The following is a 14,958-nucleotide window of genomic DNA, read 5'->3' as shown; positions in this document are numbered from 1 at the left end:
GGTAATGGTACCGTGTCCGGACATCCCGACTCATCAAATAGGAATGACCATATAAAATAAGTGTAGGCATATTCCCAGAAGACGTGTATTAAAGGTGGTGTGTACCATCATCACATACTGACATAGATTTCTGGTACCCAGCTGTATTGACAAGCATGTAAAACTGGTGACAAGAAATCTATTCCAAAAGAATACTAAATGATCAACCCACGGGTTATCATAATATGTATCAAAACGAAAATGATTTTTAAACGAGTCGGTTAATTGAATTTACCAGTGAAAACTGACATATTTTCAAAAGATTAAATCGCAGGTAAGGAGCCCTGAATATAGGGTGGAATAGCTCGGTCAAGGGAAAAGCTTAGGAATTTGCGACTCCTATGCTTTAAGGCCTATATTGTCCTTAAATTCACTTTTACTTCAGATCCTTCTTGTGGGTCATTGTATCGAACGCATATAAATTTCATTTAATAAATTTTGAACTTTTATATTATTAATTTATCATCCTATCTTCCACTGCTTATTGTGAAACTATTATTAATCGTCACGCATAAACCCACCAACTGGGCCACCGGACCTTTCAAAAAAAAAAAAAAAAAAAAAACTGGGCCACTGGAAATCAGGGTGTGACAGTTTATTATCACGTTCATGCTCGTGTAACCTGTTTATTATCAAGTTCGTATTCGTGTTTAAAAAATACTGATATAATAAGATTTCGTGTCATATTCGTGTTTACTTGTTTCGTGTTTGTGACATGTCGTGTCCAAAACGACATGTCAACCCTACAAAATTTACGTTGATATCAACGTCTTGTCATGCATCTTAGCCATAAAAAAATTATGATGATATCAATGACTCGTCATGCATGTCAGCCCTACAAAATTTACATTGATATCATTGTCTCGTCATACATGTCATGCACAGTAGGTTTTATTATCGTCATGCATGTCAGCCTTACAAAAGTTAAGTTGAGGGCGTCCAGTGTGGTCGGTAAAGTTGAGCGGCAAAGGGTGTTTGCCGCGCGGAAACATCGCCGCCGACCTCTTTGCCGCGCGGTAAACTTTGATGAATCGGTGAGGGGTTGCCGAAGCGGTGAAGGGAGGAAGGAGAGAGAGGGGGTGTGTGTGGTGGGGTCCATGCCATCTCAACCAATCATACCTTTTTTTTTTTTTTTAAAGTTTACCACTTCACCAAGTGTCTAACCATTGCCAACACTTTTCAGTATAGTTTAAACACTTTTCACCGATTGACGTGGCACACTCTGATTGATTGATTTTTAAATTTACGGCACTCCCCTCTTAGGGGAGTCCCCTCTCTTACACACACCCAATCAGGTTATGCCACGTCAACTCCGCTCTTTAACTCCCCTCACACCCTCAATTTGATGGCGGCACTCCTCTCTTGAGGGAATTGTTTTATTATTAAAAAAAAAAAAGGAAAATAATTGATTGGTTGAAAATGAGGGTGGCCCACCATCTCCTCTCTCCTTCATGCGGTGAACAAACACCGAGCTTGGTCCCCGATTTGCCTCACCGCAGGGATGGCGGCGGTGTTCTCTAGCGGAGACTTGGGTCACCGCATGGGATCACCGAGAGTGCCCCGTATACCCTTATACCCTGATATCAACATCTGGTCATGCACAGTAGCTTTTTTTATGTTGTCTGCAAATATCACATCGTCTAACATGTGTTCTAAAACCAACAGTTGGTCAAAACATGTGTGAATCATGTAACACATTATATTCCCATGTATATTTTCTTTCTTAGATATTGTGGCACCTATCTAATCCAATCAGGGCTGTCTCCGAGACTGATAAAGAATTTGGGCCCTGGGCGAAACAAAAAAGTTGATACAATATAAACTCATCAAGTATATATCAAGAAACCACAATATGACATGCTAATCATGGGGTTTGAACTCATGACCTCAAGATTATAACCCAAAACATTTACCAATTAATCATATAATCATCTTGTTAACAAGATCGAAGAGTCAATTAATTAAGTGAATTGATAGTTCAAAACTGTTTAGGAAATAAAAAAATGCATGAGATTAACTGAAAATTGTTTAGGAAATAAAAATGTAAAGGAATGGTTTAGAACTCATGACCTTGGTTTTCAAATTTGAGTATCTTAACAATTGAACTAGCTTCATTTTTTTTTACTAAAGTCATTTATTAAACATTTAAGATAACAGTACTCATTTAAAAATCTTGACCCTAAATTTTTGTTGGGGCCTATAAACTTTTTGGGCCTTGGTGTCTGCCCGGTCTGCCCAGCCCACAAAGCCGGGCTTGAATCCAATTATTTATGTGTTCTGAAAAGTTATATCAATATAGGGAAAGAATCCATTAAAAAGTGAGTTTGTCTAAGAAGGCTAAGAAGGATTATGGACACTTCTTATAGGTAGAATGGAAAGGTATTTTGGTCCTAGAACACAAACTCTTACCATTTTGTTTTCTCAAAATCCAATACAAAAAATCTTGTACAAAAACAATCATCACAAAAAATCTAGGACAAAAAAATCCAAAACAAAAATACACCACAAAAAAGCAGCAAATAATACAATACAAAAAATTTATTACAAAAAATCCAACATAAAAATGTCATACAACATAGAAATCTAAGACATGTTTTGGGTTATTAGTTCTCATATTTTATATTGTAATATGATGCTCAAATTAAAGATAAAAATTACTCGATTTTATGGTGCATTTTTTTTAAAAATATTGTTGTATGAAAAAGTTATGAACATTTAAAAAATAAGGGGTATATACATGTGGAAATAGAAAGTAAACAAATAGGTTATTCTAAAAATACTATTACAACCCTTTTTTTCCTACATTTTTATCTTAATTATTGATTCGAAAAATGAAAGATTAAGATTTCTTCTAATATTCTACTAAGGTAAAATCAACTTTTTATTTGATCAATTCCTATCTATCTATCTATCTATATTAATTAATTTATAACATAACAATAAAGTGTAACTATTCCGTCTTTTAATCTATTTTGTGCGTAAACTTTCTTTTACATTCCCTGTAATTTAATAATTCTATTTTTTAACCGATTTATCTTTTATTTTTAAATTTTAATAAAGTTATCATACAACTCTTAAATTTCAATAAAGAAATATTTTTTGTCCTTTGTACTAAAACACACTTTTTGGTTTTCCACTTGCATCTCAACCTTCTGTTTTTCACGCTTTCACAACAAATAAGTTTTGTATGTTAGTACACCTATCGTAGGTAGTACAACCCATAATTTTTTTGTGCACTAAGAAAATTCTAGGTAAGCAATGTTACAAAATGTTGTATTCCCACGAGGGTCCCCAATGTCGCCCACCCTGTAAAGATCCTTGATGAATTTGTATTTTCGTAAATTTGTCAAGCTTGCTAACTTTTCTTATTATACCAACACTATACCTGATATTATACTTTAACCGAAAGCAAAGTAGTTTTGTAATACTATGACACATTTCCCGAGTCATACGAGAAATTTATAACATCGTCCTCGTTTTTCAGTCGCTCGGTTTATATATAATATAATCTATATCTATACTACCTAATAAATAAAATCCCTAGGAGATACATGGCACAATTCTAAGTCACTTAAATTTTTGTTTTCTCATCTCTTTCTCCTATTAAACTAAATAATGATAGTAAAATAATACTCCCTCCGTCCCTAATTAGATGTCATGGGACCCAAAGCTCACATCTTAAGGAATACTTGAGTATTTTATTTTTTGGGTTGTAAAATGACAATAATGTCCTTAGTTTATCTGGCTAGAATACCATTTGTCTTCCCTGGCTAAAAATTGCCGCTACTTTTTTGGGCGCTATTTTTTCATGACTTTTCAAAAAATGCCGCCTTTTGTTTGACACATCTTCAAAAAATTCCGCCTTTTGTTTGACACATCAACAATAAACTGTTTTAATCTATCCCATTCTCAGTAGTTTTTCACTTTCCTTATTCCATTTAGATATGGAAAACTCAGTAAACTCACGTAAGAAAACAAACTTGACCAATGAGCAAAGACAATCCATTTACCAAATGTTATTGCAACAAAGTGTCGATGGAGGATTGAAAAGTGAAACTACAAGGGATGTAGCGACACTCTTCTCCGTATCTACCCGTACTATAAGTCGCATTTGGCATGGCGTGAAACTTCAACTTCAACATGGAACGGTTGTTGATGTATCTTCGAAGAGAGCTAACGTGATCAGACGAAAAAGGGTACAAATCGATTTTGCTGGTATCTCACAAATCACATTACGTCGACGAACAACTATTCGATCTCTAGCAAAAGCAATAAACGTTTCGAAAACGACAATGCATAGAAGAATCAAAAAAGGAGCTTTAAAAGCACATACAAATGCAATCAAGCCGGATTTAACTGATGAGAATAATAAATCTAATGTTTAGAAACACTTATAATAAATCTAATGTTTTATACTCATATATTTCAAATCTTCTTTCTTAATTACCAAGTATATAACATTATAGTTATTCAACTCATGTCATACACATGATTCTAACCTAATACTAATTCATACAAATATGTTAGTTACCGTCTCTTTGGCTTCGAAACATTCTAACCCTTTTTGTACTTTAATTCATGTTTTATATAATTAGAAATTCGTGTTTATGTTTGTTACAATTTAAGACCAAGCTCTATTTCTTAGTCGATTACATTGAATTAAAGGGGCAGCGCTTTAGTGCTGCCCCCCAATGACTTTCTCTGGGGTTGTCGCCGGTTGGAGTCTTGTTTGAGACAAAATGTCATGTGCAAGTCAAGGGTTCTACCAGTGGGTCTTCGGGTGCTGGCTTTCCTCTGGACTTGGTGATTGGCCAGGTCACCAGCACTGTCTGTGATCGCGGGCATGTGTGACCTTTTGCCAATAGATGTACCCAGGTGGCCGAGCTTTGTTAGACGTTAAAAAAAATTTCTATTACATTGACTTTCTTCTCCCATTCGTCTGGACCAAATAGGTCCCCTTGAAAGTCAACTTAGCTATTTTCAACGACAAACTCTTTATGTATAAATATAGAAAATATGGGGTTAGAAAGAACCTGGAAGTCCCAACAAAACACAAATAGTTACACACAATAACATCACAGAAATTAAATTCACTCCACACCTCCCAATTAACATTAACAAATGACGACCTACTTTTAATCCAAAAATAAGTATCCTCCTTTATGTTTTAAGAACTCTGCAGTTGGGAAAATCATTATCCTTGAACTCCTCATATCTCACATGCCAAATCCACCAAATCGTCGAAAAAATAACGCCATCAATGACCTTTTCCAACTCTTGGAGCCGACTTTATTTTGCCCCCATTTACTCATGTCCAAACAGTTAGAGAACACACCGAGATAGTAACTTGAGCAATACTAGAATACACTGCCAGATGGGCCTAGCCGATAGGCACGACACAAAGAGGTGGTCCATAGATTCCTGCTCTAAACCACAACGACAACAAGCCACATTAGGAATTGAAACCCGTCTGTTTACTAGAGACTCTATGGAGGCGATTCTATTTGCAATGGCACGCCACACGAACATATTAACTTTTAGAGGTATCAATTATTTCATCTAAATCGGTTTTTAGCAATACTCGTGCCAGAAATCTCCATTAATCTCCCCCGAAATAAAGTCGTTGAGAACGACTCGTCCTTATCACCTTTCCACAACCATTTGTCAAGTCTATCACAAATCTGAACAGACTTAACTAGCCTCCTCAGATTACCAACTTGCTTAGGGGTGGCCAAAAAAAAAAAAAAAAACTCAAGCCCGATGGGTATACCCGAAACCCGAGGCATTCGGGATGGCTATACCCAATACTTGACGGGTATAAGACCGGGTATGGGATTGGGAAAAAACATATTTCACAAGTAGGGGATGAGTATGGGATTAGGTAATACCTGACCTGATTAACCGAGACTATGTAACCGTTTACACGAACCATATACCTCTATATACCTGAAAACTTTGAACTTTTATTTATATTTTCCTACAACTATTCTTTAGTTAGAGTAAACTGCAATTTTACCCCCTGGGGTTTAGGCCAATTGGCACTCTAACCCCCCTAACAAAATAATTGCAATTTCCCCCCCAACTTTGATATTATGTCTCAATTTTACCCCCTGGCCCATGTCAATGTTAATATTACCGTTAGTGTATGTTGAAATGTCCATACTGCCCTTCGTCTTCCTCATTTAAGAAGCATACCCCATTCATTCTGCCCTAAACGCTATTCAACCATTCTCACCCAATTCTTCAATCGCCCCCCAAATCTGCAAGCCCTAAATTCATCGTTGTTGCTGAATATGTCTTCCTCTTCTTCCTCTATGCTTCGATGCAAGGAAACAATGGGCAAAACTCAACCCTCAGACATTATCTGTCCTTATGGTGGGCAAACAGTGTACAAACAATCAGAATCCAAGGCTAATCCTGGAAGATGGTATCTTCGATGTGAAAGTGAATTATGTTTTATGCTTATTGAAACTACTTCTGTGATTATTACGAGTTGTCGTGTTGCTTATGATGTCCGATTATAGGTTGGAGGATGTGGATTCCTCTATGGGCTGATGTTGGTGAAGAACAGGGATGTCCGATTTGTTGAGAGGTAATGCCTGCTTTAATTCAAAGCATTAAAGATAAGGATGAGTTGGCTAAGTGCAAAGACCAGTTGGCTCGGTACAAGAATTGCGATGTGTTCAAACTGAAGATGTACTTAGGGATTACTTGGGTCTTGATTGTTCTATTTTTTTGCTTAAGTAGTTAAATGTGGAGAAATTGGATTAGTTTGTGTATTTTGACTCTAATTGTATTTGAGTTATGAGTTTTCAAGTTTATGCAATGGTCCTTTTCAAGTTCTTACTTTACGTTTGTTTTGGTAGCTTGTTTGTAATTCTGTAGGTATTGCTGACAAAGAGAAAGATATAGTTGAGAATGAGAAAGATATTGCTAAGGATGAAGACGGCGTTGCAGCCGAAGAACCAGTTATGTATACTTTGAGGATCAAGACTCTGAGATACTCAGACCTTACTTGGAGCAAGAAACAGATAATGAAAAGATATTTGGAGATCCGACAAAGGATTATGACCCTGAAGTGCTGGAACATGCATGGGATTACACATATTGGGATGAAGAGGATGATTGGTACTTTGAACCATATGAAGGGGAGCATGGTTCTGACTCGGATTGGTCTTGTTTGGATGATTGTCACTGGAAATAGGGTAGAAAGCAGCATCTAGATTTGTTTGGTTGTATGTTGTATTTTGGACTACTTAATTAAGGAATTTGTACTAAATGTTGCAATGTAATCGAATCACTTTCTGCCGAAATTATGTTTGAACACAAATGTGAACATAATAAAGCAGCCATATGCAAAGATAGTCTAAAGTTACAAACCATATGCAAACAACCAAACATCTTCATGACACCATAATAAACTTACAAACATAGTCTAAAGTTAGAAACCATAGTCAAACGTGCAGAAATGAAAACAAACATTGTCTTTAACAAACTTGACAAACAACCAAACAACTACGGATACTACAAACCATAAAAAACTTCCGTCACTCATAAAGATTGTCAACTGGTGCACCTTGAGTGGCAGTGTGTGATTCTTGTGAAGCAGTGGATTGTTCACCCCCTTGTCCTTTGCAGCTCCTGACATTGTGACCCATGTTCCCACATTTACCGCACTTGATGGTGGTTCCCTTTCTGGTCATTTTACCTCCTTTGTCGAACTCCTGCTCTTTTTCACCAAATGCCTTCTTTCGTTTCTTCTTTGGCCTTCCAACTTGTATATGATGCTTTGGTGGGATGAGTTTTGTTGGACACTGTGAAGGAGTCCACATCTCTGGCCCATTTATTGGCTCTATCACATTCTCATAAATTTTCTTCCATGTTAACAGCCAATACACATGATGTGTGTAAAATGTAACATATAAATTACATCAAATGAGGCATAAAACTAACCCTTTTTAGTACTAACGTTGGAAATAAGCTTTTGTCTTCCTTTTGTATTTTCAGGATTATATGAGCATAAATGAACAAAAGAAGCAAAAATGCAGCTAAATCTAACACAAATACAAGAAAAGGAATAAACGTGGCATGCCCGAACCCTCGACAACATCTTCCCAAGCAAAAACAAGATATCAGAAGGCTGAACATGCCCCGTGCCAAGCGGACACGGGGGCGTGCCCAAGTGTCTGCAGAAAAGACAAAGTTGTAGAAGTTTCTATTTCCCAACACGGGGGCGTGCCCAGCTTAACACGGTCGTGGTCAACACTAAGATTCGCAGAATCCAAGCAAATCTTGATAGTACAAATACGCTTCTGCACACGGGGCCGTGCCCAGCGGACACGGGGGCGTAGTTAACTAATGCAGACAAACTGCAATTAATGAAGAAAGAGAAAGGGGATGGACACGGGGCCGTGCCCAATGGACACGGGGCCGTGTCCGGGCTTCTGTGCAGGCTATAAATAGAGGTGCTTGTTCACTTCAAAGGCATCCCTTGACAAACCACCTCTCTCCCACTTCACCCACACTCCACCACCATCACAACACCCACATCCACCACCATCATCCATCATCCATCATAGAGTGTGTGTAGTAGCCTCGGGATCCAAGATTGATAGTAAGAGTTCTTGACAATCAAAGGCCATGTTTGCCTAAGTCTCTTACATCACTTGGTGAAGATAAGCATTTAGTGTAATACTTTTGTTTTGTTAATCTTTTCGCACTTTTTATTTGGTTTTGTATTAATGACTTTAATAACTAGTTTCTTATGTTGAAGGTGAAACTTCCTTATCATTTGTCCGTGGTGTCTTGGCGTTATTTTACTGTCTATATAAAATAAAAGATTTACACCATTCATATCTCTACGGTCTATATAGAGATATGTTGGCTACCTGGTCGGGGGTTAAGGGAATGGTTTGGTAAGGTTCTTGCCATGTTCAGTGTATAGATCCTTCAAGGACCTGGGTCAAGCTTACTAGGACCTCCTTCAATACCCACTGGTATTGGATGGCGGGGGTGCGAATGGCTTGATCCCCTCATATGTAAACTACTATTAATACATTAACCCGGTTACTTGGGATTGTATCCCTGCTGACTCAAACCACTTAGCCGAGGGTACCGTCACCTTCAAAAGAGGGGCCTACCACATTACGCATTAATAACTTAATTAATTATCTTTCAATAATCCAACCCTTTGGGATTGTATCCTTGCTGACTCAAACTACTGGGTTGAGGGTAACGTCACCTTCTAAAGAGGGGCCTACTACTATAGCTAAGATAATCTCTTAAAAAGTGCAAAAGTGCGGAAAACATCAAAGGTTACACTTAAGGCGAGTCGGATCCAAGTGATTTATCTTGTCTATCTGTTTTTATTTTTATTTTCAACATTTTTAGTTTTTATTTTCATACTTTAAAACCTTTTTAAAGTTTGGAGTTGGGAAAAGAGTAGAAGATGATGACCCGGTCAACTACATGAAAGTCATAGACTCAAGTTTGGATGATGCTCTCCGACGGTGCAACATGGGATGTAACCCATCCCACTTGGGTAACATATGACTGGCTTTGGGTCTAGCCAAGGACCCTTATAAACGTGGCGCACCACGGAGGCATTCCGCGGAACTATCTTTAGTTTAGTTTAAATTAACCTTTATGCTTTCTAGTTTAGTTTTAATTTTCAGGAATAAAACACACTCGGGATGGTGAAGGATACTAAGGGAAGCTTGAACCAACACCCCATGCAAAAAAACAGAGCCTCCGGACAATTTTTCTTCATTACAGCAAGTTCAGCACGGGCCGTGCTTAGCCAACACGCCCCATGCTCAAGGTTCTGCAGAAAAACGCCCAGTTCAGGTAACTGGACACGGGGCGTGTTCGTTGAACACGCCCCCGTGCCCAGCCTTCTGTTACTTTCTGTTACTGGCAATCTGAACACGGGGCCGTGCCCGGTCACCACGGCCTGTGTCCAGGTGCCTAGTAACATAAACTTTTGTTTTAACACACCTTTTTACACATTCAATCAACCTAAAAACTTATTTTTGGGACACATTGAGGACAATGTGTAATTTAAGTGTGGGGGGGATGCTAAAACCTTGAATTTTGCAAGTCCTAATTACAAGCCTTACACAAAACTCTACTGGAACCGCTAAACACCCCAAATTTTTTCAAAAATTTTTCATTTTTTTACTTGTCTTGGTTTAAATTGGGAATAACAAGTTCTAAAAAGGTTATATTTTTACGAATTTACAACCGATAGCGTCGTGATAAAAAGAACCAACATAAGAAAATTATAAAACGGCATGACAAATCTAGTTAAAATTTGATTATATATACTTGATCACATTAAAAACCCATTCCCACAAAAAGTGAGTTTTGAGCCTTTAATTGAGCATATAAATACACATCTTGAAACTAAATGCTTATTTTTCATTTCTTGTGTGAATAGCCGCTTGGTTTCTTATGACTCTAGAACTTGCCATGACAATACATTCCCGGTTCTTACCAACTTAAACCCAAGTAAGTAAATGATGGAGGCATTAGGACTAACCCTTTTTCTTTTCAACACCATTATTTTTCTTTTTTTTACCATCTACCCAAAATCCCCCTAGTTAATCCCTTTGAGCCTAAACCTTTTCATTTCTAAACCCACAAAACAAACACCTTTACCCACCAAAACCCTTTTTTTCATTTTAAACCCTTTATTTTAGTAAAAAGCTAGGTCTTCATGTGACATTCCTTATAAAAAAAATGAAGTTTAGCAATAAACAAACAAGTTCCTCAAAAGAAACTTTGTTTGAAAAATGCTTCGTTTGAATAAAAAGTCACAAAAACAAAAAAGTTTTACGAAAACCGACGCTTTTTACGCCTTTCGCCCTTTTCTACTAACCACTAAACCAAAACCACCTACCTTTAACCCAAGCCTAACCCTTCCCCAAAGTCCTCGTGATATTTACAAAGGTTTATAGTTAAAAGGAGGAGGATTGATTGCTTGGCAAGCATATGGTAGAAGTAAGTTCCTTGCCGGTCTCGAGTGTTTCACAAAAATACATCTTCGGCCGAGTGTTGAGTGATCCGTGAGGTATGTGAACTTGTATATAAATGGAATTTTAAAAAGGCATGTTATGCCCAAATAAGTAATTTCTCTTATGTAATGTTCTATATAAATCATAACAAATAGGATTGTAAATAACATAAAAATAAAACCTAATAAAGATCTTGGAATTCCGACACTCAAGACAAGCCCAAAACACTTCTCTTCTACCCATTCCATTTGGGTGTGTAAGCCACATAAAGAGTTTTGCTTGAGGATAAGCAAAGATTCAAGTGTGGGGGTATTTGATGTGTGTAAAATGCAACATATAAATTACATTAAATGAGGCATAAAACTAACCCTTTTTTAGTACTAATGTTGGAAAAAATGTGCTTTTGTCTTCCTTTTGTATTTTCAGGATTAAATGAGCATAAATGAACAAAAGAAGCAAAAACGCAGCTAAATCTAACACAAATACAAGAAAAGGAATAAACGTGGCATGCCCGACCCCTCGACAGCATCTTCCCAAGCAAAAACAAGATATCAGAAGGCTGAACACGCCTCATGCCCAGCGGACACGGGGGCGTGCCCAAGTGTCTGCAGAAAAGATAAAGTTGTAGAAGCTTCTATTTCCCAACACAGGGGCGTGCCTAGCTCAACACGGTCGTGGTCAACGCTAAGATTCGCAGAATCCAAGCAAATCTTGATAGTACATATACGCTTCTGCACACGGGGCCGTGCCCAGCGGACAAGGGGGCGTGGTCAACTAATGCCGACAAACTGCAATTAATGAAGAAAGAGAAAGGGGATGGACACAGGGCCGTGCCCAATGGACACAGGGCTGTGTCCGGGCTTTTGTGCAGGCTATAAATAGAAGTGCTTGGTTCACTTCAAAGGCATCCCTTGACAAACCACCTCTCTCCCACTTCACCCACACTCCACCACCATCACAACACCCACATCCACCACCATCATCCATCATCCATCATAGAGTGTGTGTAGTAGTCTCGGGATCCAAGATTGATAGTAAGAGTTCTTGACAATCAAAGGCCATGTTTGCCTAAGTCTCTTACATCACTTGGTGAAGATAAGCATTTAGTGTAATACTTTTGTTTTGTTAATCTTTTCGCACTTTTTATTTGGTTTTGTATTAATGACTTTAATAACTAGTTTCTTATGTTGAAGGTGAAACTTCCTTATCATTTGTCCGTGGTGTCTTGGCATTATTTTACTGTCTATATAAAATAAAAGATTTACACCATTCATATCTCTACGGTCTATATAGAGATATGTTGGCTATCTGGTCGGGGGTTAAGGGAATGGTTTGGTAAGGTTCTTGCCTTGTTCAATGTATAGATCCTGCAAGGACCTGGGTCAAGCTTACTAGGACCTCCTTCAATACCCACTAGTATTGGATGGCGGGGGTGTGAATGGCTTGATCCCCTCATATGTAAACTACTATTAATACATTAACCCGGCTACTTGGGATTGTTTCCCTGCTGACTCAAACCACTTAGCCGAGGGTAACGTCACCTTCAAAAGAGGGGCCTACCACATTACACATTAATAACTTAATTAATTATCTTTCAATAATCCAACCCTTTAGGATTGTATCCTTGCTGACTCAAACTACTGGGTTGAGGGTAACGTCACCTTCAAAAGAGGGGCCTACTACTATAACTAAGATAATCTCTTAAAAATTGCAAAAGTGCGGAAAACATCAAAGATTACACTAAAGGCGAGTCGGATCCAAGTGATTTATCTTGTCTATCTGTTTTTATTTTTATTTTTATTTTCACATTTTTAGTTTTTATTTTCATACTTTAAAACCTTTTTCTAAACTTTTGATTTGATTAGACGCTGAGGATAAACCGGTACTAAAAGCTCTTATGTCCTTGACGACCTCGGTATTTCACCAACGCTATACTACGCTCACGATGGGTGCACTTGCCCATATGTGTGTTTAGTGTTAGTAGAATATCGTGTTTTATAAATTTAAAACTTGACTAAAGTGTTAAAAAGGGCTTAAAATATAACTAAAATTATATAACGCTGCACTCGGATCAACACATCAGAAACCCACTCTTCTGGTATGCCAGCATCAATGCCATACCTTGACATATCCCATATGGCTGCAACCGTATGTTTGCAAGGCATCCCTGTTAAATCCCACTTCCTGCATGCACAAGTTTTATGTCTAACATTCACAACACACTGTGATCTCGGACCTGTTACTTGGTACTTGTCTGAATCAACCATTAAAACAGACATTTCAGCAGCCTGTTTCTTGATCTCACCGAAGACCTCAGTGGCATGAGGTGTCAGTGGCCCCATACACTTTGCTTGCAATTTCTTGACATTCACTATCCTCTTGGTCATGTACTCCCTAATGAATTCTAGGCATGTGATAATCGGCTTGTCCCTTGCTCCTATGATTTTTCTGTTAAAAACCTCACATATGTTGTTCAACAACATATCACATTTAGCTCTTCCAGAAAAATATGCTCTTGACCAAGTGGTGTATGGGATCTCATTCAGCCAGTCATACATAGCTCGTTCTGTTGTCTTAATTTCTTCCATAGCTTTGTTAAAATATGGAATAGATGTCTTCCTTCCGGCTGACCAAAGCAAATTCTTGTAAAGATCTCCATACCACTTGGATTTCATGTTCTTATGGATGTGCCTCAAACAAAATCTGTGCTCACCATTAGGAAAAACAGCTAGCATAGCTGGAATCAAACCCTGTGATACAAATTGCAATTAATCCTAATACAAATTGAAAGTTATGAATTAACACTTAAGAACTCAATACCTTTTGTCTGTTGCTGATGAAGGTGAAACAAGACTCAGCCGTACACCCTATGTCATCTCTCAACAGTTGCAAAAACCATTTCCAGCTTTGTGTTGTTTCTACCTCAACAAGGGCATAACAAACTGGATATATGCTATTGTTCCCATCTATACCAACAGCACTCAAGATCTGTCCAGGAAATGGACCTTTCATGAAATAACCATCGACACCCAGCAACGGTCTTCCAATCATCTTAAATCCTCTCATCATAGAAGCAAAACAAACATAAATCCTTCGAAACTGCCTTGTAGGACTACCTGAGTTCCCACATGGCTCCACATCAATTTTAATTGTACTACCTAGGTTGGCTTTTAGAAGTTCATCACAGTATGACCTTAGCATACCATACTGTTCTTGGTAATCACCATAAATCCTCGTAGTTGCTATCCTCTTGGCTCTGAAAACCTTATGTAGTGATATTTCTAGCTGATGCTTCCGAAGCAGTTGACTTTGAATTGCATGAATTGGCAAGTCTGGATTGTTTTCAATCATAGGTTGGATCTCTATGGCAATCGAACTCATTGTGTACAAAGAAACGACCCTTGTTTTCAAACAATTATGTTGATTATGAATGGTCTTCACACAACACTTATCCTTGGCCGTATGCCTTGAGATGTGAACTGCCCAAGGGCTGGTGGGCTTGGTATGCCTTTTAAGGTGCTTGTATTTTTCCCTACTTTGCTGCATTTACTATTTTGCCCCTTGATGTGTGTCGGTGTGAATATATTTTTAATTATATTTTAAGCCCTTTTTAACACTTTAGTCAAGTTTTAAATTTATAAAACACGATATTTTACTAACACTAAACACACATATGGGAAAGTGCACCCATCGTGAGCGTAGTATAGCGTTGGTAAGATACCGAGGTCGTCCAAGGACACAAGAACTTTTAGTACCGGTTTATCCTCAACGTCTAATCAAATCAAAAGTTTAGAAAAAGTTTTAAACAAGAAAATAAAAATTAAAAATGCTGAAAAATAAAATAAAATAAAAACTGATAGACAAGATGAATCACTTGGATCCGACTCGCCTTTAGTGTAACCTT

The sequence above is a fragment of the Helianthus annuus genome, chromosome 8 (genome assembly GCF_002127325.2).
Source record: "Helianthus annuus cultivar XRQ/B chromosome 8, HanXRQr2.0-SUNRISE, whole genome shotgun sequence".
Lineage (NCBI taxonomy): Eukaryota > Viridiplantae > Streptophyta > Magnoliopsida > Asterales > Asteraceae > Helianthus > Helianthus annuus.
The sequence above is the reverse complement of the archived record's forward strand: the minus strand, read 5'-3'. Positions refer to the sequence as shown.